Source organism: Pleurodeles waltl, chromosome 7 (genome assembly GCF_031143425.1).
Source record: "Pleurodeles waltl isolate 20211129_DDA chromosome 7, aPleWal1.hap1.20221129, whole genome shotgun sequence".
Taxonomy (NCBI): domain Eukaryota; kingdom Metazoa; phylum Chordata; class Amphibia; order Caudata; family Salamandridae; genus Pleurodeles; species Pleurodeles waltl.
Genome location: NC_090446.1, coordinates 1,318,833,963 through 1,318,861,862, shown reverse-complemented (window position 1 = coordinate 1,318,861,862; position 27,900 = coordinate 1,318,833,963). Strand labels below are relative to the sequence as shown.

The following is a 27,900-nucleotide window of genomic DNA, read 5'->3' as shown; positions in this document are numbered from 1 at the left end:
GCAGACGCACAGTGTGCTGCCTAGCGCCATCGCAGGCACCCATGCACCATGGGGCAAGAGTGCCTTCATTGAAGGCAAGATTGTTTTTGTGCAGGAAGGGACACCGTCACTCCTCCCATGTAATGCCTCCCTGGGCCAGAGTTGCCTTGTGTTACCCCAAGTTTACCAATCCATGCATGACGTGGTTTGAGAAATATATTTCTAGGTTTTGCATCACCTTTGCGCCTTCTTGGGTGGCACAAGGGCAATGTAAACCCATGTTAAATTTGGGCATTCTTATTTAAAATGAAGTGGGGGCTTAGCATTCATGCAGGTAGACAAGGCACTCTGACAGCAGCTTTTAGTCTTCATGTCCGACAACTGCCAGTTGCCCTCCAGCTTTTATTTGGTGGTGGTAGACTTTCTTTATAATTGTAACTCGCAAGTGAGAGGGGACTTGCCTGACCCTATTAAAGTAAAGCTCTTCCGAACTTCTGCAGCACTTGCCACATTTTGTGGCAATACCTTCCCACAAAGCACTGTTTCTTGGTTTTCTAAAACGACTGCTATAAGCCCTAGGCAGTATTCTATCCTGCCCTTAAACCTATCTGCAAGTCTACTCTTATTAATCTTGTGAAACCCCTGAAAAAGAGACGTGCTGTTACTACTTCGCTATTACCCCTCAGATGAAGGGGCCATGCTGCCTCTGGGATACTTGGAGTCAAAGAAATTCAATGCAATTTTCATCATTTGGATTGTGTTTTCTTATGACAAACAATGGGCATGTCTTAGTGCACCCACGTTCCCAAACGTATCTACCTTATTTTCGTAATGTCATGACAAACACTGGACTAGGATGACCTGACAGTGTCCGGGCTTGAAATCAAGACCACTTTTCTTTCAAATATTTTCCACACTGTAGCGGGTCAATGAGTAAAAAGGCCATCTTGTCTCTGGTATATTACCAACCATGGTGGGCATTCACTTCTCTTTTAATGCTCTGAATTTGAAGAGAGACCTAAATGAAAGTCCGTGTGCGAGCTTTCAAGGTCAGCTACGTTGGCTACAATGACTTTAAAAACAGTTTTGAGAAGGGCAACGTTTATGAACATTTCACATAATAATTATTGTGATATTTGTACTAGCAATCCACTTTGCCAAAAGTTTGATTTTTTTTTTTCATTGTAACAACGTTAGGAAGATGAGACATTTTGGACATTTTAAAAAACATTGTGCTACCAAATCTGCACCCCAAAAAAGGACGAGTAAGCAAACGTAGTGTAAACAATTTCACAAGTAGCATAGATTACAAAAGCAAGAGTAGAGAAATATATTGTAGAAAGAATACTACCTTTAACCTAGAACATCATTTTGAAGTTAGGCAGGTTTATGCACAGCTATATTCTCAATCACAGACTCACACCAAATTAAGGGCCAGATGTAGGAAGCATTTTGCATGGTGCAAACTGCGAAAATCACAGTTTGCGCCATGCAAAATGCCGATCGCAATGCTCATTCACAATTTGCGAGTCGGTACCAACTCGCAAATTGTGAATGCGACTCGCAAATAGGAAGGGGTGCCCCTTCCTATTTGCGACTCGCATCGCTATGAAAAATTGCTTTGTGACCGCGAATGCGGTAGCAAAGCAATTCGCAGTTACCACCAGTGTCACACTGGTGGTAACCCATTCGCAAAAGGGAAGGGGCCCCAATGGGACCCCTTCACCTTTGTGAATGTTGCCAAAAAAGGTTTTTCAGAGTAGGCAGTGGTCCAGTGGACCACTGCCTGCTCTGAAAAACCGAAACCAAATGGTGACTTTTTATTTTTATTTTGCAACTCATTTTCCTTTAAGGGAAAAAAAAACTGCTTTATTTAAAAAGAAGTCACAGACATGGAGGTCTGCTGTCTTCAGCAGGCCGCCATCCCTGTCAGTGCAGGGACTTGCTATGGGGTCGCAAAATGCGACCCACCTCATTAATATTAATGAGGTGGGTCTTTGCGACCCCATAGCGACTCGCAGACTGTGTCTGAGACACCGTTCTGCATCCAATTTTGCGAATCAGAAATTGCGAGTCGCACCGACTCGCAATTTTCGATTCGCAAAATCGGAAAATGCTAACTTTGGCCCACAGTGCCTGTAGATATTGCACCCATGTCTCGTCTCAAAATGGAAACTTCTTTCCCTTATACAACACTCCCTTGTTTTACAAATATCCTGTGAACCACTTTAAGTTCAAATTCTGTCCATTGTGACCTATCACTCATTTATTTAAACAATGTTACTACTTTTCATGGATTTCAGGAACTCTCACCTTCACCCGGTCATTCAGCTTCACCTTTGTAACAGCCCCAACATTCCTAGTATCAAACATTTATTTCATATGCCTCAATTTAACCGTCTCTCGTTTTCTAAATTCTCCATCCTCACCTGTGATAATAAAACCCTTTTTCCACCACATTCATCAAGGACACATACTCAAGCGTAGTTCTTCTAGTTGTCCCCCAATTTCTCACAAGTGTATAACGCAGTCCTAATAAAAGTTTATACCATACTATTGTTTCAGGATTATACAATGCACTTTTTCACCAGTTGAACACCACTGTCCATCAACAATTATGCCTGAGAAACGAACTCCCCCTTTGAAAACATCATTCACATTTTGATGAGACTCTTCGTACTTTTGTCCACAACACGTTACATGTCAATCATAGATGCATATCAGTCACTAAAATAATGTAAGATATTGAAAAGTATCTGTTTAAAGGGCCAACTATTGTTACTTCCAAGGGTAACATACAACAAACTGTGGGTATTACACACACTGCCACTGCATTATACACATTTTCTTAATACTGTGTTTAATTCTCCATTTAAGCATAGCCACTAAATGCATGGTTTAATCATTTCTTAAGTCTTCTCTATTGTCAAATGCCCCTCACAGTGCTAAATTTAAAACGTCTCAAGCGAACACTACTTTGTTGCACTAACTTTGCACCTCGACAACCTGTCATTGGAAGACAACTCATCCTTAATACATTAATCCATGTTGCTCTCTCTGCTTATCAACAGCTTATCCTTCCACCTCCCCGCCAATGTTTTGCAACTTCTGTAGAATACCACACATCCTGTATGCTTTTTTTAGTATTTCCTCCTGGGATCTTTTTTAGCAGCCCTAGGGATGACAGGAGTTATTAAGCTCAGACAGTTACCTTTCTCCGCTCGTGTCCTGGGGCTTTAACTTACAATTGAACCCAAACCTAAACACTGTGCACCCCTTTAGTTAACCCTCAGAGTAGTGAAATGGAGTAGTGCTAGGCTTGCTCAGGGAGGCTTGTGGGGAAGAAACGTAGAGCACAATGAACACTGTAATAACAATCGATAATTTAGGGCCGGATTCACAAATTACAAATTACACTTTGTAGTACAGCTACAAAACATACTAAAAATTTTACGATTTGCCTATACTTATTTGTGCAGAGTTCTCCACCCCGACTGTGAGTCTTCACACAAGTAAGTATGGATTTCGAGAGTAATTGTGGAAGGAACACAAGACAGTGATTGATGAAAGGGGTAGGTTTACCACTAAAGGAGATAGGATTAGGGAGGAGAAGGAGGGCTTCCAGGAGTGAGCCAATTGCATTACTCTGGAGGTGGAGACATGTAACTTAAACTTTTGCAGTACTCCTACACTCGGAGTTTGTGAATACCAAAAGTAGTGATTTTACTACAAAGTATTAATTAACCAAAAAGTGCAACATACCTTTGTGAATCAGACCCTCAATGTTCCTCCAATACTTTTGCTTATAAAAACGGGACTTCTTGCACACAAAGAAATACTGTACATATACATTCAGAGGGTGGATTACTAATATACTCAGGTTTGAGTATTACTTATTGTGTAGAGGAAAAGTTGTCATTGTGTGCTTGGCTACTTCCCTGTTAGGGCTTTGTATTATTCTAAATACAGTTGCTGCCAAAAGTGAGCCCACAGCTATTGGAAAATAATAACTTGTATCCGGTTTTTAGTATGCTGTTTAAGTCCCATCAGCCATATTCAAAATACTTGCTATTTTGGGTGCAACTGGTACAGGGTCTTACACCTGATAGTACCTTTTGTAATTAGGAGAGGGACATTTTACTCTGGTGAAAGTGGTGAAATTCCCAAAATTATACATTACACAATTTCATCTAATTGTTTATCCAAGTGCACATTTCATGTTAAAAGGTCTCATGAAATACCTGGGAAAATTGGTTGGACAAGAAAATTTCTGATGAAGAAACGTTGTCTACTTGAAGCAGTCTCCTACTGCAAGATGAGCATTTAGGTTAAAAAAGCGACTCAAAATATTGGCAAGGCAGATTTTATTGCAAAAGCATAATTTCCCAATGTCTTCATGGAAAATTCATGACATTGTCTGAGGAAAACAAATGACACAATTTCTCCTAGCAATATTTGTATTGTCCCTCCTTATGACACTTATAGAAAGTATCACCTTGGGATTGGAAGAACTTTCCTGTCCTCCTTTCGCCTTGCATTCCTGACTTTAAACCCAATTCCCCTTTCTGCTTTGTGCCCCCTTAGGCCCTTGAGACTATCCCTGGCCTTTGTCATTCCCATTTGGAAGCAGTTGCACTCTCCCTGTGCTGGTCCAGCCCAATGTTAACCCTGCTACCTAAACACGGATTAGCCAACACTACACATTTCTTTGGATCCTTATCTCTCAAGACTGACAGCTATTGCCTAAGTGGGGTCGAGTACTCCTCCCTGAACTCTGCCACTATCAACTAGTCTTGGGTATGAAAATCCTTAGCCTCCATTCCTCTTACCCATTCATTCCAATCACATACATGCATCCATGTCTTAAATGGAACACTATGCATTCTCTTACTTTCTATGAAACTTTCAAGGTACTGAGGGTCAAATTTAAAAAACAGTTGCATCACTCTTCTGCCACACAACAAGGTGCAAGAGTGATATAACTCTTAAGTTAGATGTCTCAAGTCAGGTGGCCTTGCCTGGCTTGATAAATCTGGAGTAATGCAATGCAGCACAAATCACTGCATTGCATTACTCTGCCCTGGGAAAGTGTTCCATGGGTGGAGTGTGGGTGTTCCCATGTTGCCACTCATGGATTTTGGTGCACTCCCAGGTTCACCATTAGTGGTAGACCTAGGAATGCATCAACGTCCTATGCCTCCCCAGGTGTGGTGTAATGAGAAGAAATATCTTTATTTCTCCTTGTTACTTCCTTTTTCTATGTGTGTTGCATTATGCAGCAAACATAGAAAGAGGAAAATGCCTCTCATGATTGTTTTTGTTCAGGAACGTGCCCCTTCCTCACAAAAACAGTCCTGTCTGCAACACATGAGCCCTTATACTATGGTGCAAGGGTGTCTGATTCAGGGGTAGTCATCACATTGCACATCAATGCAGGGAAAAGACAGGAGTGTGCCATACAATGTTAAGTACAGCACATTCCTGCCCTTTCCGTATAATGCAGCACAGCTCAGGAACGTGACTTGCTGTGCTACATGATTTTTTGTTAAATGTGCCCCTGAGTGTCAGATTCTAGCCACCATTAACCTTTAGATCTGATTGTTTCCGCAGGGATGACAGTAGTCTCACCAGTCTCCTCCTCCTCAACAGTTCCAAACATATCTAGGACTGTGCTTGAATATTGATATAAGAGAAGGCCCACAAGAGACATTGTTGGTTTGTAGTCACACAGGTTTTTTGTCAAATGAAGACACTTTCTGTTTTTTAGCAGTTCTTTACAAGTGACAGACAGTTTGCCCTAAACTAATAAAAAATTACTCCATACGTTTTTTTTTTCTTTTACATGGATTTTGCATAAATAGTAACATTCTACCTGAATGAGACATACTCAATGCTTACTCTAGTAACTGACGCACACTGGCAAATATTCAATATAGTGATGGCTCAGTGACTTTATCTTGCTAGAGCTAAAAGATTGGTCATGAGACTGGTCTTGTTCAGATGTCCTACAGAAGTTGATAATGCTCCATGACTGCCAGGGTCAGCATATAACACTGCAGAGGCCAATAGACAGTTCTTACAGCACGAATATGAGGGAGTGGCAGATTCCCAGTATTTGCAGGTGACAGTATAGGGTTCCCACAATCCAAACAAGTAATAACTAGCTCTTCCTAGCTTAACTGATGTTTCTGAAGACAACACTTTGGGGGGGCGGGGTCCAATAATTTCACATATGCAAGGAAAGCCATCGACATGAAGGGGCAGAAGAAATTTCAAGAAGCTCTGCAAATAGGAAGCTTCTAAGAAGATGTTCTTGATGTCTGGTTAAAGATCGTCTCAACTGGAAAGTCAGGAACACAGCTGAAAGGCTGACCCAAACAGCAGAAACACAGGGGAAGAGCAGAGCCTAGGGGGAGACAAAGAGGAAAGCCAAGCACCCGCCCCCTCCCTGGGTTTGACTTTTATACACTGTGGGATCCACACATCTTACAGTAGATTCTCAAATCCCAAGATCTACAAATCCTTTAGTTGATCATTGAACCTTGCTGTCCCTGAACCCTGCATTCCTTTGTTACCTTCCACTTGTATGGGGTATATGGCCACAGCTTTTGGGGTGCTTGCATGAGGGAAGGATTGATTGTGCTGATAAATTGAGGTCACAACTGGGCAGCACACATCTCACAGCCACAAACATGGATAGCATGGCTTCTTTCATGCCAGGACAGAGGTCATACTTAGTAGCAATGGTGGAAAATCTAGAACCAGAGGTGGATTGGATTAGTGGTGATCGCTCTGACAAGCCAAGAAATTGAATTGTTACCATTGGCATGAGCTGTGGCATTATAGTGATACTGGTGTTGAACCAAAAATAAAGCAATTTTGTTGAGGCCATGCAAGCTATGACAGTACCCCACCACTCAAAGGGCGGCCAACAGGCTCTGGTTTGTGTGGATGGTGAAAGTGGAATAGGTGAACCAAACATGGAGAATCAACATGGCATGCAGAATTCTGTGACCTGTCTTTAGGGCCATATCCTTCTTACTCTAAAAGGTAAGACAATCATGCTCTCATGTGCATGGAGTCGAAAATTATTTTCACCTCATATTCCACATGGTACCATCCAAATGTACTGGAGATGGAAGTTGAGCTAGTCTACTCTATTCATAATATAACTTGAGCAATACAATATGAAAAAGGGATATACAGACAAAAGTAACTAAACTGCCACAAAGTTAATCATACTTTCTATGTCAAAGGAATCTTTAAAACATGAATTTATTTTTCTTGGTCATTGTAATCATAAGTGCTGGTAGCAAACCAAACATGATCTTCAGGTTGGTATTAAAGTGCTGGCGGTTGATGTTTATTATTTGACTTCTTTTGATAAGTGATCATGGCTTGTTGAACATTTTTTTAACCTTTTCCCTACGTGTCCTGGAGATGCAGATGGCAGCTGATTCTCCCCATGTACTTGCAATAAAAAGGATTTTATGTGGTCCCAAGAACGGCAATAGAAATGTGAACTCTCCATAGCAGAATTAATTGAGTCATTGTAAGTTACCTCAGCCAGACAGAGGGCTTCTATCCAGTCAGATTTAGTAGTTTCAGCAAACATTGTAGGCAATGATTCACCATTTGGTTTACAATTTGGTCTGTCCATCACTCTCCGGATGGTGTACTGAGGACAAATGGACATTAGTGTCTAAAGATTGTCATAATAGGCACTACAAATTTGGCACATAATAAGCCCCACAATCAGATATGATGGCAGCAAGAACCCTATTTAATCATACTGAATGAAAATATCCAATTACTTGTCACTGGAGTTTTTTATGAAAGGACACATAGGGGGTCATGGGTAATGTGGCGTCAGTACCGCCAACAGGCTGGCGGTACGGAGACCCAAATTTCGACCACGGCGGTAGCTCCGCGGTCGCACAGCCGGGGCCGGTGGTTTCCCGCCGTTTTAGCCCCGGCAGTGATAATCCGCCAGGGCAGCGCTGCAAGCAGCGCTGCCCTGGGGATTATGACCCCCCTACCGGCAGCCTGTTTCTGGCGGTTTGCACCGCCAGGAAGAGGCTGGCAGTAAGAGGTGTCCTGGGGCAGTGCAGGGGCCCCCTAACAGGGCCCCGGGCAGCTTTTCACTATCTGCATAGCATGTTCCATGTTGATAGCATGCCAAGGGGAAGGCAGTATATGTAAAGGCTGTGGTAGTCCAGTGGGATGAGAATTCATGCTTTAGTTATGGGCCCAGAGCCTTCAGTTCTTGGCAACTGCCTGTTTAACCTAATTCTTGATTTGTCACTGAGTGTTGACTAGATAAAGTCTTATGCTCTTCTGGATGTCCTGCCAAAGGCGTGGAAGTAAACTAATAGAGTCTGGGGTAGGTGCATGCACTGTCCCTTTTTGAGGTATAGGCCATCTTGAATGGTTTTTTTGGGATCTTGCAGCCAGAGATCATCAAAAAATGTGCCAAAGGCTATTGCACCTATCATGGTTCCTTTCTGGACAATGGTCAAGGAATTCATCTTCTGAGGCGTCACCCCCAGGCAAGGTATTCACGTTGGAGTTTTTGTTCCTGGTTAATATGTTTTGAAAAAGTCAAAGTCTGAAAAACAGCATCAATAAAATTGACTGGGGACACAGTGCTCTAGTTCAGTGTAGAAACTAGACTTTTGTGGTCTCAATGAGTGGTTATACTATGGACGTTGATTTAATGGCCAGAAGCTGCTTCTGCATTACAGGAAAATTGTGTTCAGCAGTGAGCAGCTATTTGGAGAAAATGCCACAGGATGAAGTTGTTTAGTCATGTTCACTCCTGTGCTCCTATTCGAACAGTACTCAACCACTCACAATTGAGAAGCACTAGCCTTCACCACATGTGGAATGCAGTGTTGGGGGTTTGAGGATGAGAGCTGAGGTGAAACCCTCTTTCAACATTTGAAAGATGGCATCTGCTTCTTGAGTTCAAGAAACAAGTACTTCTTTACACAAGAGAAGACAACAATAAAAGGGAATTTAGCAATAAACTGCATTTAGAAGTTAGCAAATCCAAGAAAACATTTAACTTTCTTAACAGAAGATGATGAAGGCCAGTTTAAAATGGTTCATACCTTTCTGTGGTCCATTTTTATTCTGGATGAAAGCTTGAGGGATATACAACATTATCACACATGTAATACAACATTGTCACCTTTAAATTGCAGCCCTTTAATACAGAGTGGCAGTAACCACTTTGTATTTATGGTTAGGGTTACCAAAGATAAGGATTTATTGGATTTTTGTCCCTTAATAACTACTCTGCAAAACTTTGTCAGCCTGTTGCACCTGTTGCAGAGTATTAAAGGTTTTGCGGCTTTTGGTCAAGGGGTGCAAAGAAACAAGGGAGGGGGGTTAAATGTGCTTGAAATCCAATGCATTTCACATAGACTTCTGTATTTCACATAGTGGCAAATGGCTGAATGGATTGTATAGAAATTTCACACAAATGTACATTAGACTATGTAGATGTTTCTTTTTGCTATTGCAGGTGATGTTATAACGTGTTTATAAAGCTATAAGGGCCAACATCTTAATGATATTTTGTAGCACAATATTACTGAAGTAGTAGGGAAGCCCAAAAAGTCAACTAGACTGCATATGTAAAGTTTAAGATTTACTACATGAACAACCGAAAGACCGACATATGGTCTCATGCTAATGGAAATCTAGAAACAAAAGCATGTTAAATAGAATACATGTTAATCTACATACTTTTTTTTTGCATGCTCTCTAAGTCACAAAATAAAACTGGCCCAAACAAGCCAAACAAAACCAATTTCTTATGCACCCCTGTGCAATAAAATAAAAATTGCCCTAGCAGTGAGCCACACAAAGTACTATTTGGAGAACATGATAATTGGCCTCTAGGAAAAATTAATTATCTTAAACTATTTGTCTAACAACAATATTTGGCTTTTATTTACCCTGGGCATCATATGTAGCAAGGAAGCCTAAAATAGAAACTAGACTGCATATGTAAAGTTTTAGAATTACTTAATGAACAACTAAAAGACACATTTATGGCCACAAGATTAAGTAAACCAATAAACACATAAATAACAAATAATATTGATAAAAAGAAAGAAATCACCTTAAATATGATTGCCACTCTGTAGTTATACTATTCCCATAAATAGGAATTCCTTGGATGTTAGCTCCCTAATAACTTTGTACGCGTTTGCGAAATCACCACAAAACTTTCCACACCTATAGCATTTTCCATATTTTGAGATGACATACATTTTTGTGGTGAATCATAAATGGGATGCAAAGATAAAAATGGATCCCTAAATGCGTTTTTCCACCAATGGATATTCTATAGACTATTGTATTTGACATAGGTCGAAAACGGCTGAATGGATTTACATTAAAGTTGGCAGGATTATACATAATGGTGCAGAGACGGTTCTTTTTGGGAACTGCATTTATGTAGGATAAGTATTTTTTAAGTTAGAAAGCATTTAAACCTAGTTATATACGTCACCAATGTACTTTTGTGGGAATTTCACACAATTTTGTGAAACGTCTGCTGTACAGGGCCTTAAACTTATTTAAAAATATAAATACATTTCCCTACCTATTACCACTTCATTAAAGTGGAGACAGGGAAGGACCTACTACTTACCTATTTCTAACACTGAACACAACCAAAGAGCAGTAAAAACAATATGCCTGCCTTTTTATTCTCTAAAAACACTCATTACCCAATTATATACTGGCTTGTCTTCACCATGTATCACAGTATACCATGGCTCAAAATATCACTAAGGCCTAGCTGTATTATTGGATTGCAGTACCCTTGCATCAAGCATGGTGTCGCATGGGCAACCCAAGACGTAAATCATGTTTACCACCATGCTTGGCCCTGCACTGATTGATAAATCTGAGAAACACAAACTAGTGCAATTCACTGTTTTCTGTACTTGTACTTTACACCACTTCACGGTATGCCACTCTTCTACACATTTCTACACTATAAATTATTACACTTTACACCACTCCACTGTATGCTACTACACTGTTAGACCTGACAGCCTTAGGATGATCACCCCTAACTTTTTGCCTGCCTGCCTCCCTCCACTTTTTGGACACTGTTTTTGCTGGTTTTAGGACTCTGTGCACTTTACCACTGATAACCAGTCCTAAAGTGCATATGCTCTCTCCCTTAAAACATGGTGACACTGGATCATACCCAATTGGATTATTTAATTTACTTATAAGTCCCTGGTAAAGTGCACTATATGTGCCTAGGGCCTGTAGATTAAATGCTACCAGTGGGCCTGCAGCACTGATTGTGCCACCCACTTAAGTAGCCCCTTAACCATGTCTCAGGTCTGCCATTGCAGGGCCTAGGTGCGCAGAGTCACTGCCAATTCGACTTGGGATTTAAAAGTACTTGCCAAGCCTAAAATTCCCCTTTTTCTACACATAAGTCACCCCTGAGGTGAGCCCTAGGCAACCCCTAGGGCAGGGTATTGTGTAGACAAGAGGCAGGACATGTACCTGTGTAGTTTACATGTCCTGGTAGTGTAAAACTCCTAAAATCATTTTACACTGCTGTGAGGCCTGCTCCTTTCATAGGCTAACATTAGAACTACCCTCATATACTGTTTGAGTGGTAGCTTCTGATCTGAAAGGAGTAACCAGGTCATATTTAGTATGGCCAGAATGGTAATACAAAATCCAGTTGACTGGTGAAGTTGGATTTAATATTACGATTTTAGAACTGCCACTTTTAGAGAGTGGGCATTTCTCTGCATTTAAATCCTTCTTTGCCTTACAATCCATGTCTGGCTAGGTTTAGTTGACAACTCCCTTGTGCATTCACTCATACAAACCCCAAACACAGGATGCTCAGTCACACTTGCACACATCTGCATATTGATTATGTCTTCCTGGGCTGAGAGGGTGGAGGGCCTGACACTTACATGTCAAAGGACAGTAGCCTGCCTTCACACAAAGGACTGTCACACCCCCTACTGGGACCCTGGCAGTCAGGATCGAACTGAAAGGGGACCTTGTGCACTTCTAAGCTACTCTTTGAAGTCTCCTCCACTTCAAAGGTACATTTGGGTATTTAAACAGGGCCTCTGCCCCTACCAACTCAAACACTTCCTGGAGACGAAACCCTGAACCAGAACCTGCAGCCTGCCAAGAAGAGCTGCCTGGCTGCCCAAATGACTCACCTAGACTGCTTTTCTGAGAAGGACTGCTGCCTTGCTGTTGCCCTGCTGCCTTGCTGCTCTCTGGCTGTGCTGAGAAGTGCTTTCCAACGGCTTGGATAGAGCTTGCCTCCTGATCTCTGAAGTCTCAAGATCAAAAAGACTCTCTGAAAAAAACTTGCTTGTGTGGCAAAAAATCGACGCACAGCCTGCAAGAAACAACGCACAGCCTGCATCGTGGTGAGAAAATCATCGCATGCTGAACCGGAATGACACAGCCCGACTTGGCAAGGAGAAGATCGACGCCTCGCCAGCGTTGCGACCCGAAATTAGATGCACAGCCCACTGGATCGACGCAAAGCTGAGTCAGAACAACACAGACCGACTTCCTGAGAGGAATTGATACAGCGCCTGCTGTGCATTCGAAATTTCCAGGCATCGCCCACCAGATCGGCGCACCCCCTGTGACTTCATCCTGCAAGCACCGGATTTCAACGCATCATCCCCGGAGCGTCTGAAAACCCCGCAACCGGAAGAGGATACAAGTCCGTGCACCGAAAATTGACACACCGCCTTCCCTGCGTGAAAAATAAATGATGCATTGCCAGTGTGCGCCGGGAAATTTGACGCACACCTCCCCGTTTTCCACGCATCTCCACCTCTACTGTCCCTTGTGGAGGATTTGCACGCAAACCAGGTCCTTTGTGCTTGCAAGAGACACTTGTTGCTTTTTAAGAGACTAAAGACACTTTATATCATTTTTACAGTGATATTTCAACATATACTTATTGCATCTTGATTGTTTTGTCCTGCATCTTATCAGATAAAAATTATATATTTTTCTAAACACTGTGTGGTGTATTTTTGTGGTGTTGTACTGTGTTATTGCATGATTTATTGCACAAATACTTTACACATTGCCTTCTAAGTTAAGCCTGACTGTTCAGTCCCAAGCTACCCGAGAGTGGGCACAGGATAATTTGGACTGTGTGTGACTTACCCTGACTAGAGTGAGGGTCCTTTCTTGGACAGGGTGTAACCTGACTACCAACTAAAGACCCCATTTCAAACATACACTATATGCTCCTCCACTCTATGCAACTCTACTGTAAACTACTCCACTCTATACTATTCTACTCTGTTACCCTACTGTTCTACACTTCACTATACAGTATTCCCCTGTACGTTATTCCACTTTACGGTAATTTATTCTATGCCACTACAATGTACACCACTCCACTCTACAACCCTCCATTGAATGACACTCTTCTTCACTCTTATACCTCCACTCTGTCTACTCCACTCTATCCCTGTACACGCTACTGTCCAACACTATACTCTACTCTATGCCTGTAAACTCCAACGTACCACACTCTATTCCACTATATTACACTTTTATATATGGCACAGCACTCTATTCCACTGTACGAGATCCCACTCCAAGTTATAACAGTTTACTACATACTCTATATCAGTACACTTGATGCCATGCCACTATACTCTGACACACCAATGCACTTTATTGTACTTCATTCCATACTACATTACTCCACTCAACTCTACTCAACTCTATGCTACTATACAACAATCCACTCTATGCAGCTCCCCAGTTTTACACACTACTCTATGCAAATCCACTCTTCAACACTTCACTACATTCCACCCTCCAACACTTTACTCCTGTCTATACAACATTCACTCCACAGCACAAAACGGTACTATACTCTCTGCCCCTCTATGATACTATATTCGACTCAAAGCCCATCCACTGTATACCACTGTACTACGCTATATGACACTCGATGACACGCCAGTCACTTCTCTCTACGACACACCACTCTACTCTATGACAAGACACACCACTCTACAACACTCTCTTCCACTCTACTCTATGACACTCCACTTGTTGATACTCTGACACTCTACTTTACCCTACTCCACTCTAAAACACTCCATTGCACTCTAGGACAGTTTGCGACACCCTACTCTAGTGTTCCACATGCCATTCCACAGTACGACTTGCTGCTCCAGTCTGTGATACTTGACTCTACTATATGAGACACCATGCCACTACACTACATAACACTTTACTACTCTGTATGATATGCTACTACACTCCACTCTACCCTATACCACCCTCTATTCCATTCTACAAAACTCATGTTTATGACGTGAGACTTTACAACAGTCTCCTCCACTGTACTGTATGACACTCCACATAACAACTCTCCATTTGTTACACTGGACTCTATAATTAGAAACACATTTTAATTAAACATTTAAAAAAATATATTACAATTCAAAGCTTAGTTATGGTATGGTTATGCATTGTAGAGTGGGCACTTATACTTAGTGTTGTTTGGTAAGCGAGTTGAATAGAGCGTGTAATGAGGTTAGCTACTTCTAATAATTTGTAACTAAAAGATATTACTATAACTTTGGAATGTTTTAAGTTTATGTAGTTTAGACTCGTTTGTATAGGGAAAATAATTTTGCCTAACTATAATCAAGCTTTAAACTTTGTTTTTTCATTATATATCTGACCTGGCATCCTTGGTGTGGTGTCGCCCTAACTTTTTACCTTCAGACTTCCTGTTTTGCTGACTTTGCTTTTTGCTGGCCTTAGGACTCTGCACACATTACCACTGCTAACCATTGCTAAAGTGCTTGTGCTCTCCTTAAAACATGGTAGCATTGGCTTATGCCCCATTGCCATATTTCATGTTCTTATAGGTCCCTAAAGTGACCCTACATGTGCCCAGGGCCTATACATTAAATGCTATTAGTGGAACTGCAGTACTAGTTGTGTAATCCACCTAAGGAGCCCTCAAGTACAGTAGTCTCAAGCCTGCCTTTGTACTCTGTGTGTAGAGCCTTTAAAGTGCAATTTTGACCGGGCAAAGTAAACCTTTTGCCAGGCCCAAACCATTCTTTTTAAATCATATATCATCCCTGTGGCAGGCCCTGGGTTATCTAAATGGTAGGGTGCAGGGTGGACATGTACCTTTAATTTTTACATGTTCTGGTAGCTAAAAACTCTGAAATTCACTACTACAAGGGCTACTTATCCTAAAGGATAACTTTGGAATTCTCTTATTACATTTATAAGTTTAATTTCTAAATGGGAATAGGTAATCAGTTCATGATTGGTGTCTCTGGAATCACAATTTAAAAACATAACTTATGTTGAAGTTTTGATTTTAAAATTCAATTCTGAAAATGTTAAGAATGTTGACATTTTTTGCCTTGGCCATTTGGTGTCTGACACCTGCCTCTGGGACATGACTGGGTGTAACTGACAGTTGGGCTTTGTGTATTCCTCCTAGACAGCCACACACAATGTGGATCTTAGTTGTGACTAGATTGGCCATCACTGACCGGATGAGTGGGAGGAGCTGGGCCCAACCCCACTTACAATTGAATAGGCTGTGTCCTGTCTCTACACATAGTGCTGCTTACCTTCTATAGTTAGCCTGGAGCCAGGTTCAGGAAGGCAGGGCATGTGTGCACTTCAAAGGCATACCTTTAAGAGCTTCTCCAGACTTCAAAGGCATAGCTGTGTATAAATACTGGACCACAGACACCACCTCATCAATTACACTTCTGGACCTGTGGATACTCTGCCAGGAAGAAGGACTGCTGTGCTTCTGAATGGACTGCCACTCTGCTGGACTGCTGTTTTGAAGGAACTGCTGCTCTGCTGTGCTGACCTGATGCCCTGAACAGGGCCTACAACTAGGGATGGGTGGTAAACTCTGCTCCACCTGTAGAGCTTGCAGAAATTTGCCACTCCGTGCTCTTCTTGTTGGAGTGCAGAGTTTGGCAAAAACTCTGCCAAACACCGCATATGGCGGAGTTTACTGGTGCCCACTTCTACTTCTAAGGAAGTAGGGATAGCCAAGCTTAATTAACTCAGTCAGTGTTGCTGAGACTCAAGTCTCTGTGTGCCATGCTATTCTAGTAAGGAAATTATTGCCGAAATCTGCTGACTTTGCAGGTGTTGTGCAATGTTTGGTATCCCCCTGGGATTGTGTATCCCCTGCTGTTCGACAGTCTTTGGAGTCTGCCCTATTGGATAGCTCGGATGACTGCACTATAGCTCCGCCTCCTCAAGGAGAGTCTAACTTCAGTCTTTCTTCGGCATCAGCAAGTAGTAAGTGAACGCACTGCCAGTTGTGCTGCTCCTGCAGCACTTTGGAATCCACCCCTGCCTTCATAAGAGAGATAAGCGAGCCCAAGGAAGTACTGCCCCGGCCTCTCTAACCCAAGCCCTGCATGTGCTTCTCTCTGCTTTCTCCCTTTCCCAAGTCCTCAGTAGCTAAAAGCCACCCCCTTTGGAAAGAGACACTACCTGTGGTTCTTCTGACATGTTGCAGCAAGCTCCAAGTTCATTGTGTTGTCATGGACCCGCTGTTATCATGGTCCATACTAACTACACACTTATACCTTGCCCGCTGCGTGTGACGCTTGTCCCTCCTTGCGGCCAGTAACAGTATCCACTATGGCTGAACCCTCACAGTCCTCTCTACTCCCCTTTCTGTGTGTGCGGCCATCATAGTGATTCTGCAGTTCGTGCAGAGCCTGCTCCTGTCCCAGGTGCAGGTGAAGGGAATCACAAGGCCTGGTACACTGAGCTCTTCAAGAAGCTGGACCTCAACCTGGATGGAAAGGTGGACATCGCTGAGCTGCAGGCCAGGCTCCGGGCCATCTGCACAGCCATGGAGGCAGATTCAAAGCAGTTATGGGCTGGAAGGAGGGCGGCCGTCTAAGGTACAGGACGCTTAGAACATATCTTTCAAGCAAACAGACTGTTTTTTGGCCTCCAAGACTCATCCTAGCTTTTTTATCCAACTTCAACCCTTTAGATACTGGGACTTGTAGTTTCACATCTAGGGGTGGGTGGAACCCCACAGTGTCTTGTGAGGTTTTTATGTAACTCCATGGAATTCTTACCCACTCCTACCTGCAACTTCATCTTGAACCCAGGATCACAGAGTAACTCCGAGGGCTAGCCTGCTGGCCTCCTGATCTGAGCCTGAGGAACAGAAAAGGTTCCCCAACCAGCTCCTGGACCCAGCTGCAGTGAGCTACTGACCCCCCCCCCCCAAGTGGTGCCCCTCAAATCTTGAACACTTGGGCTCTCATTATGACCCTGGTGGTCTTCTGACCTCCAGGGCCACAGTGGCGGGTTCACCGCCGACGGGCTGGCAGTGAAGACCCTACTTTAGGAGTGTGGCGAATTGAGCTCTGCCAACCCACCACATCCCCGCCTGTACCGTCCGGGCGGTTAGACCCTCTAAGCTAGAGATTAGCATCTCTGACTCAGCGGTCCAATGAAGACCGCCAGCGGTATTAGGAGTCGGCTTTCCACCAGAGTTTTCACAATGGTAGCACCGCCACAAAAACCCTGTCAGAAAGGCTACTGGTGACAGGATATTTCTTTCCTCTCACCGGCAGGCAACTCCCCCAACCCCACGCAAGCCCAATACCCCCACCTTCCCTCCATACTAAAACCCCCCATCTAGTGCAGCGCCCCTCCCCCCACCAGAACAGTACCCCCCTCTAGTACAGTGCCCTCTCCACCCACCCCCTACCAGAACAGCACCCCCCTCTCCCAACCCTCTCCTTGTACAGCACCCTCCCCACCCTGGCATAACGCACACTGACACCCACATGCACCCCATATACACTCATTCACGCACCCCGCATACACTCATACTCCAACACTGACAAACGCACATTCACTCACAAGCATCCATACACACATTCACTAACATGCATTCATACACACACTCACTTCAACATTCATACATGCATTCACTCACATGCATCCATACACGCACTCACTTCAACATTCATACACGCATTCAACCAGGTAAACACACATACACACACCCATGCACACTTACATTCACACATGCAGATAACACCTACTAACACACATACACACACACACACACACACAAAACACCCTGCTGTTGGACGATCGACTTACCTTGTCCGGCGAGGAAGTAGTCCGTCAGGGAACAGGCGATTCCACCTCCGGCAGGGCCCTGCCATCAGGACACCGCCACACCATATTACTTCTCGTAATATGGATGGTGGAGTCCATTTGTGGGGCAGGTGGCAGATCTGCCCCAGCGCTTCCGACTGCCAGTACGACTACTAGAGGATTTCCACACAAAATGTGGTGGAAATCCTTCAGTACTCGTGATATGGTGGGTGGATTTCCACAAACACTGGTGGTCATCTGGCGCCCACGGCTCTGGTGGTCTTGTGAAAAGACCGCCAAAGTCATAATGAGGGCCTAGGTGTGGCTCAGTAAGCTTAAATCAAGCTGTTGGGCTCTTTGCAACTGCAAACAGGCCATTTTGCACCAAGACCACTCTGCTTGTAGCGAAACTCAGTGTCAGCCACCACCAGTAAGTCTCTTTGCACTGCAGAATCAACCACTTATGGGGGACTTCCAATGCAAAGATCCATCCTGCTCATCCATTGCACCCTGCCAGCTCTTAACTTTACACTGACTGCTTCCCGCAACACTCCCATTGTTCTTGTGCCCCCCTCCAATGCAGACAGGACTCTTGGCATACAACTTGTGCATGTGCATGTAAAACTTCAGCCTGACTAATCTGGGACTATATCAAATGTGCTCCATCACAGCTCCATTACAGCCAGCAGGACCAGATAGCCGCAGTTGCCGATTTCTGCTTTTAGAAGCTGTTTTAAACTTTATGCTTTAAAAATTCAAACTTCCGGTTCCACTGACTGGATTTTTGTCGTTTTCATTTTGTTTTTTATTACATTTTTGCTGTATGTTTCTAAGTTTGTGTGGGACCATGGGATCTTTTGTGTGGTGTTTTTACTGTTTTACTCTTTGAAGTATTGCACAACACACAAGTTAACCCTGACTGCTCAGTGCCAAGCTACCAGGGGGTTGAGCACAGATTAATTTAGAGTTTGCTTGTGCCTCACCCTGACAAGGATTGTGGTCATTGCTTGACCAGGGCTCACACGAACTCCACTCAACTAACAACCCAATGTCTTAATAAATAAAGGAAACAAATATATATATATATATATATATATATATTATAGCTAGATTAATATTTAAGTGACAGTGTTTTGAACTCAAAAAGCAGAGAAACTCACCAGTTATACTTAGTAGAGCTCATTTACTGCTCATATCCTAACATATTACATCACTCATGACATATTCTATGACATTATTTATGATATCACTGAAGACGTCATCCAAGCCTCTTTTTTACACATTACTCTATAAACGAATATGGCATTAGTATGTACAAAATAGCTCGGAATCGTATGAAGCATATGCCATCACAGCTAATACTCCCTTGGGTGTAGCAATCATGTGTCCTGTGTTATGCGCAACATTTACCCTATACCATACACTTCACGGGTATCCTAATTCCCATTAACAATAAACCACAGATATATGGGAAACTGGTGTTCAATATGTATACAACTGTTTAAAGAAAGCCAAGTTTCTGAAGATACTCAACGTTTGTTCCAAAATTAATCTGTACTACGCACAGCTTTTAACTGTATAAAATTCCTCACAGTCACTGAACCTACATTAAGAAATTAAGTTGATATGAGTACAAAAGTTGGTACTGTGAACAGTGTTTACTCTATGGAGAGAGTTTACTCTGTACCGTGCTGTTTGCAGACTGATGACAAATACACCTCAAAGTATTAAAAAGTATCTAGTAACAACTGTGTGCACTCTATGAAACACTTGTCAAAAAGAGACCGTTTGCTTAAATAACCAAGGACTGAAAGAGCTAAAGATTATACTACCTGCAGCCTTCATATGGTAGTGAAAACTTTACAGATAGCCCATCTTCTGAAGAAAAAGAAGCACATGGACATAGTTTAGTACCTGGTGCACACAGTCTTCTATGTTATACAGAAACTGTCATGCTGAGACAATTCTGTAAAATAGCTCAAGTCCGCTTATGACCAGATTATCATAGTGTTCTGTCACCCTTATGCCATGCAACGTAACGCAAAGGGCAACACAACACTAAGTCGTGTTTTTTAAGCCACTCAAGGCTACCTTGTGTGGCCCTGCTTGACTTGCTAAATCTGAGCAAAACAAGGCAATGCAGTTCACTGCCTCGAGTTAGGCTGCCCCAGTGAGGCGTTCCATGGGTGGAACATGGGTCTTCCCGTTAATGGTAGAACTGAGACTATGTCAAAATGGTATGACTCCCCCGTGGATGTGTAACAAGGAGAAACATTCTTATTTTTCCAAAGTATTTCCTCTTTCTACTTGTGATACATTCAGCAGCACATATAGAAAGAAAACAATGCCTCTAAGGATTGTTTTTGTAATTGAAGGTGCCCCCTCCTGCACAAAATAAATTCTGCCTGGAGTGCAGGCACACTTCCACCATGACACTAGGGTGCCACCTTTGGGGCTAGGCAGCCAAAAGTGTGTAGGTGCAAAGGAAGGACATGTATGCACCGGGTGCATTCCTGCCCTTTCCCTTTCACGCAGCATAGCAAGGTGGCGTGCTGTATTGTGCTGCATGAAAGTATGATAAATCTGGGCATCAGTATCAACTACCTAAAATCTTTACCATATTAAAAAAAAAATCTGCAGAACCAAAAAAGTTGTGTGGAGCATACTGGCCACAGGTCATCAACTGTCATCTGTGGAACAAAGGTACTCTTCAATTCAAAGGCACCTATGATGCCTTAGAAGAGCGTGAGTTTTGTAAACAATTACACCCATTAACTAGACACAGGCTGTACAAAGTAAGAAAGAAAAGCAATATGGTAATTATTCACCACTACTGTATATAAACTATAAAACAAACTAACACATGCATTAGATAATGTCATCAGTGACGTTATTTCTGTGTTTTTTTTTAGTTCAAAACGTTATTGTTGTCGCTGACATATTCCCCTAGCTATAACATCACTTTAACCTTTACTTTTTTCAGTGTAAGTTTTTTTAAACAGAAACAGAACTTTTTATCACACCTAACTATAACTCTATGTTAATCTTTATTTTTTCAGTGAATTCCTAAGGATTTTTTAGACAAAATTAGATCATCTTATACACCTAACTACAGTTACTTTAACCTTTGCTTTTCTCTAGTGCCTACTTTACACTACAGCTGTGTAAAGAACCATGAGGTAGTATCTCCAGTGAGGTTGTGTATATGTAATCTTGGCAGCATGATTGTTCTTTGAGAATCTTCATAGAGAAATACCTGACAAAATGAATCCTTGTATACAGATGACAGCAAGACTACAGACAAAGGAGATGCATCTCCACTAAACAAAAGTACTTCCGTTTAAAATACATAAAGCGAATGCTTTTTTGTTTGGTGGAGATATCTTCAAATTCCGCTGCATAAAGAACACGCGATCAAAATTGGACAGAAACACACCCGGGTCACTTTGGTAAGATGAACCTTCCATCAGCCTGGAAAATGGTGGAAACATCATTGTATACTACTAACATAGAAGGGAATGGCCAAACAGTGGGAGCTTGTGGGTGATTTTGGCACCTTTTCATACTCAGCAGCAATTAAAACTGTGAACCGTGGATGCTGCCCTCACACCAGAAGGACACAAGAAAGAGCCCACTATTCTTAGTCAGTCACTACAGGAGAGATTGTGTTCCAAGCAATCAATGATGCAGTCTCTTCCATCAAGGATTCTGTTTTTGAATGTGTAATTGCAAAGAAACCACACAGTCCATTAGCCAGGAAAATGGCAGGAACACCATTGCATACTACAAACTTGGAAAAGGTGAGGCCAAATTGGTGGAGCTTGTAGGCGATTTAGTGCCTTTGCATACTCAGCAGCAATTAAAAGGGAGAACCGTGGACTCTGCCCTCAGACCAGGTGATGACAAGAAAGAAACCACTCATCTTGGACAGTCACTACAGAAGAGATTTGCTTCAATAAATCAGCAATACATTCACTGCCATCAAGGATTTCAGTTCATTTTTCAAAGTGCAATTGCAGAGAAAATGCACTGTTCATCACCCTGAAAAATGATAGGAACGTTGTTGCATAGTACTTATGTAGAAAGGGGCTTTTGCATACTTGCCACCAATTAACAGGAAGAACCATGGACTCTGCCCTCAGGCCATATTTTAAATGTGACACAGGTGCACAGTACTCCTCCATGAGCCTATTATGGCCTTGGGTGCCCCATCCCCCGTGTCCTGCCTTGAAAGTAAGTGAGTGCCCCCCAAAGCCCCAGCGGCCCATCCGGGCCCATGCATGCTAAAGGGGTCCGCTTTGCTACCTCCTGTGGGAGCAGCTTTTTATCCTGCTTCCTCCAAGCGGGAGAAATCTGTTGATCTGTTTCCCTGCCCGCATTAGTGTGAAATAATGTGTTGAGCATAACACTGCATTTAGAGCTATGGTCTAGTGCAAAATGCAGCCTTGCATCCAAAATAGACTAGAGAATGCAATTAGCGCTAAGAAATTGAGATAAATGGAACAGGAATAGCACCAGCTAGCAGCCAATTGCACTCCGTTATTGCATTCTTGTATTGCCATGTTTGCCCCAAACTACTCTAAATTATGCAATCAGGAGTAATCACAGAATTCTCAGTAATTTAACTTCACAAGAATAATGCAGAATTACCAAAATTACTCCAATTACTGCAGCAGAATTAATAGTTTTGATGTAGAGCATCACTAACATTTTGTAGACCTGAGCCATGAGGGTAGACAAAGTTGGTACTCTCATCAGTTAGGATTTCCCAGGTTAACCCAATTCAAGCAAAATGTTGAATCAATACATCACAATTACGGACAGTGGACCTTCCTCTTAATGGGAAGGTATTTTTGAATGTCAGACCATAATCCTCTAGGGGTAATTTATATTCAGGCCTTCCTCTTGAATCAAAGGACAAATTAGATTGATGCCTACCGTTTGAAAATGGTCTGACAAAATTGAGATTGGTTGCAATGGACCTTTTGGGGTGTACCTAGGTTTGGGAAATTAATAATCAGGAAGATTTGTTAGGGGGCAGAGGTTAGCTATATGATCCTATTCTACACAATCAAAGCACTAAGGCGCGGTCAGTGAGAAGAGACTTTGTCCAATGTTCTTTTTTTCTGAGTCATCTCTTTTAAGCAAAACTTTGGTTTGGGTTTCTTCTCATCCTTGAAGAAACTTCATTCAATATTCACCAAATACGTGTCCCATGTCAGATATAATGAATTGGTAATTCCTGATATATCAGCTTTCTAATAAGTGGTTCCCATGTTTACTGCCTCTTCCAGAGTCAGATTCAGATGTTGTCACTCACATCCCTGCAGATTTGGTGGTAAAGCCTCCAAAATGTGTTCCCTGACCACATTGTTTCATATTCTCTTCATATTGGCCATAGATATTTTCAGTCATTTGACATCCAGATCTTTGATTTGATAATAAAAGTGGTGAGAAGTCTCAGTTGTCTTGAAGCATAGGCCTTTGCATAACAGTGCTATAATGTGGTCTTAACTTTTACTGAGTGTGGAGCGTGGCTACACCTGCGACCAAGATGGCTGCACAGTAGTGAAGCTCTGGAGCCGTCTGCCTGAAACGGTCGGTGTAAGCATTGTATCTGGCACAGTCCTCATGCTTTGGATGTGTTGCTGAGCAAACAGCAGCTTCAGCACCTGGTGGCTCTGACATCCTGCCCATGGATGCCTGACTGCCAGGAATGAGATGGGGTGGCAGGCCCTTGAGGATGAGGGTACCAAGCCCCACTGGATGCCTGACGGGTTTGTCTGCCCTGCTCTCATCTCTGCCCTTCCCACTATGTGAGTTAGGATGCAGATGAATCGACCAGCTGAGGGGCCCCATCTGCTGCAAGGCGCTGGGGCTACAAACGCACATCTGCAGGCTCACGCTGCTCTGTGACGCAGCTACGTAGAGTTCCTCACCTTCGCCTATACCTTCCTGCACAGCAATTGAGATGAGCTGTCCCTGCGATTGGATTTCTGGCTATGGGAGGGGCCCCCTTGGTTTGTCAGACTTGGCCCTTCCATGGTGCTGGCACTGGTACACACCCACACATCCTCTGCCCCAGGAGGCATGATGATGCTGCAGTGAGGCACCAGAATAAATTACCATAGTGCCCCTTGCCCTCTTGACAAGTTATAAAACCCAGAGCAACCCGACCAACACACAGTGAGTTTGGGGATTCCTCCTCCCAATGTATCGCCCATCTGCAGTGCTGCATGGCTTCTATCATTGTTTTGGGAGCAATGAGACGTCATTCAACCTGATATCTACATTACTCTCCTGTTGACATTCTTTCTTCCTTTGTGCGTGAGGCTCCCCCTCGTGCATTTGCCGCTCCCCCACATATGGCCCTGAGAACTCTGTTCTGATGTCTGACCTGCGGTCTCCCCGATGGCCTGACCTCTCCTGTCCTCACCAGGTGTCACTGTGACCCTAGACAAAAAAAACTTTGCTTCGAGTGGCCAAGGGGTCCCTCTCAGACACAGAGGGGGCCCCACCCAATGACACCATAGTGACTTCCTAGAATGATACTACTGCTATAATGGCTGAATTGCACTCAGGATTTAAATCTATTTACACCTACTTTTATACCCTTACCATCAGGCTAGACCTCATGGGTGAACAGATAGACTGCCATACTATCAAACTGGATGGTGTGGAGTGCCAAAGGAGAACAACACCACAAATGCAATGAAATGACTAGAAAAGGTAGAGCAGATGCTTAAGTTGACAGTAGCTAAGAATGAGGTCCTTGAAGCTTGATTCTGCTCCAATAACATACAGATCATGGGCGTAGTTCAGTCCACAAATATGGGCCACCCCAACATTTTCATCAAGTGCCTGCTTATTGAGGTCTTCAACAGGCAAGAATTCACCAACACATTTGTTTTGGAGCGGGCCCTGGATCCCTTAGCCTGCAACCTCTGCCTAGCGCACTGCCTCACCTGATCATAACACTTATTAGACTACAGAGATAGAGATACAGTATTGTGTCTGGCCTGGTAATGGGGTCCAATTCAAAATCAGGGTTTGACCTTGTCTCTGTTTCCAGTCTTCACTCTTGCAGTGTAGGAGGAGAGGAGCAAATTTACAGATGTTAAAAACACAATGCGGAAATAAGGTCTCAAGTATAGTGTGCTCTACCTGGCTTGTTTATGAGTGGAAGTCAAGGGCCAACATCAGATTTTTGCTACACCTGCAGATGTCGAACAGTTCTATAAGCACTGAAGCGAGGAGGGTGGCTCCCAACACTTCTGATCGCTCTCTTACCACTGCTACTGAGAATGCCGTTCGCGACCCTCCCAATTATCAATGTCTCCCTGGGATTCACTGTCCCTCACCTGTGAGACTGTGCTGTTTATGCTGTTTTTCCCAGCACACTGTCTTTACAATGCTTTGCTTTGAACACTATCATTTTTAGCTTCACCCAACATTCTTCTTCTGTTCAGTACTGTGTTACAGAAGGGCACCAGTTATCGAGGTATACACTGAAATGTCGGAAAATATGTTGCATCTTTGCTTGCTTAGGGTTAGCCTGATGTGCCACAATCTGATGTAGGGGGATAGGTTAATTTTGTGTAGTTTGTTTTCTAATTGTTTACACAGTGTTGAGTCCCAATCTGTCACCTTTGCTGCACTTTCTGTGACCACCAACCATTATCACCTTGTTTTATTGGGACCCAATTTAGGAGACAGCTAGGAATGGAGCTAAAATGTCTCACTTGGAACATCCGGGGTCTTAATAACCCCCAAAGGGTATGCTCTCCTATCTGTTTTGTCATGTGTCAGGCTGGTGTTCCTTCAAAAAACACATATCTCACCAAGGGACAATTGCACATTCACTTTCAGTGACAACCACTATTTGGCATACTATAGTCCCTACTGACGTGGGGTCTGCACACTGATACAGAAAAGTGTCCCCTTTACATGCCACAGCTGATTCCTAGATTGAGAAGGGAGACATGTAATTGTCTCTGGCTTATTAACAGGCAAGATTATAGTCCTAGTGAATGTCTATGCTCCAAACATATATACTCTTCCACCTTTTATCATGACCTCTTTGAGGCAATGGGATGCTCGGAGGCAAACCTGGTACTGATAGTGGGGGGGCACCTCAGCATGGCATTCAACCCGGCTTTAGGCTCTACTGGTTTGAGTGTTAGTTGAAACCTCATGCTCTGCATGTCTTTCAGGATATTTTGGACACCTTTCAGCTTGCAGATGTATGGCGATCTCACTATGCTCACACAATGGACTATACACTCCACTCTGCACCCCATGGTGTCTGGACCTAAATAGATTATCGGCTCACGTCCTGGGGATCGTTCCTGAGGCTAATTGGAAATACCTCACACCCTATCTGATCATGCCTTGGTTAAGATACTCTTAAAAATGCCAAGCGAGGACGGGTTGGCGAGACAATGTAGCTTTCCAGGAAATGTGCTGTCCAGTATTGTTTTTCAATAGGAATTGTAGGACGCCATAACTGAATACTTTGAACTCAATTCAGGGTCTTTCTCCACACATGCCACTCTCTGGGAGGCCTTCAAAGCTTACACTCATGACTTATGAATTGCCAAACATGCAAGCATCCTCAAGAACATCCGTAACTATTGGGCCTGTTTGGAACATGAGTTACTGGACATAGATCAAGAGTCTGTGAGACAGGGGCATGATACTCACCTTCTCTGAAGGTCAGTTCTCCTAAACAACTTTAGGGTCCTAGCTGAGCCCAAGGTGATCTACCTAGGAAAATATACACAGGTGCATAAATATGGCAAAGAGGAGAGACCGGTTCATATGGCTAGATTACTGTGCCCTAATCCCCACTGTAACTATGTGAAGAATCTTCATACTGCGAAAGGGACAACTGTAACTGACAGGGATGGCATGGCCTAGATATTCCTGCAATATTACCAATGGCTATACCGCACGTACTGTGGATGACCCCGATGCAATTGTAACGTACGTGGTGACAATGGTTTGGTTGACAGATGCTCAACAGCAGTACCTAGCGGCCCTCATTGTATGCAAGAAGATCATTCAGGTGATAGATGCATTAGAAGGTTGTGAGGTCCCCGGGCTCGACAGCCTCAAAGGTTAATTTTACAAGGCTTATAATCACATCTTGGCCCTACACCTTCTGGAGGTGTATGCAGAATCTCCTGAGACTGGAAAGAGAAGCCATAATCACTCTACTGCTTAAGCCCGGCAAGGCACCACATTTATGCATGTAATACAGACCCCTTTTCCTTCTTAACCACAAGACTAAAATGTTGGTCAAAGTTGTTGTCAAGTGGCTTTCATTTTTGATGGAACAAATCATATTGATCATCCAAATTGGCTTTGTTCTACATCGTTCTACCACGGTCAATCTCTGCACCATTTTCACAGTACTGAACCATATATCCCCAACTCTCCTGATGGTGTTCGTCCTTCTTAACTCTGAGAAGACATTTGAGTCACTAAAATGGCTGTTCTCAAGGTGACCCTAACCAAATTGGGACTCCCCCTTGGCTTTCTCAGCCTCATTATGCTACTGTACACAGACCCTGCAACTAGGTTAAGTGTAAATGGCTCACTCCCAGACCCATTCTTGGTGACCAGGGTTGCCCCTTGTCTCCTCTGCTTTCATCATTGCCTTGGATCCTCTGGTCAGACAGCTTTAGGCACATCATTTACACGGTGTCTGTGGTTCGCACATGG

The 27,900-nt window shown here is 43.2% G+C and overlaps 1 protein-coding gene across 2 annotated transcripts in view; it reads left to right on the top strand.

Annotated features, from left to right (window-relative positions):
* Positions 1 to 27,900, top strand: part of LOC138246243 (uncharacterized) — a 796,965-nt gene that overhangs the window by 686,868 nt on the left and 82,197 nt on the right. The gene's annotated exons all lie outside the window — the stretch shown is intronic.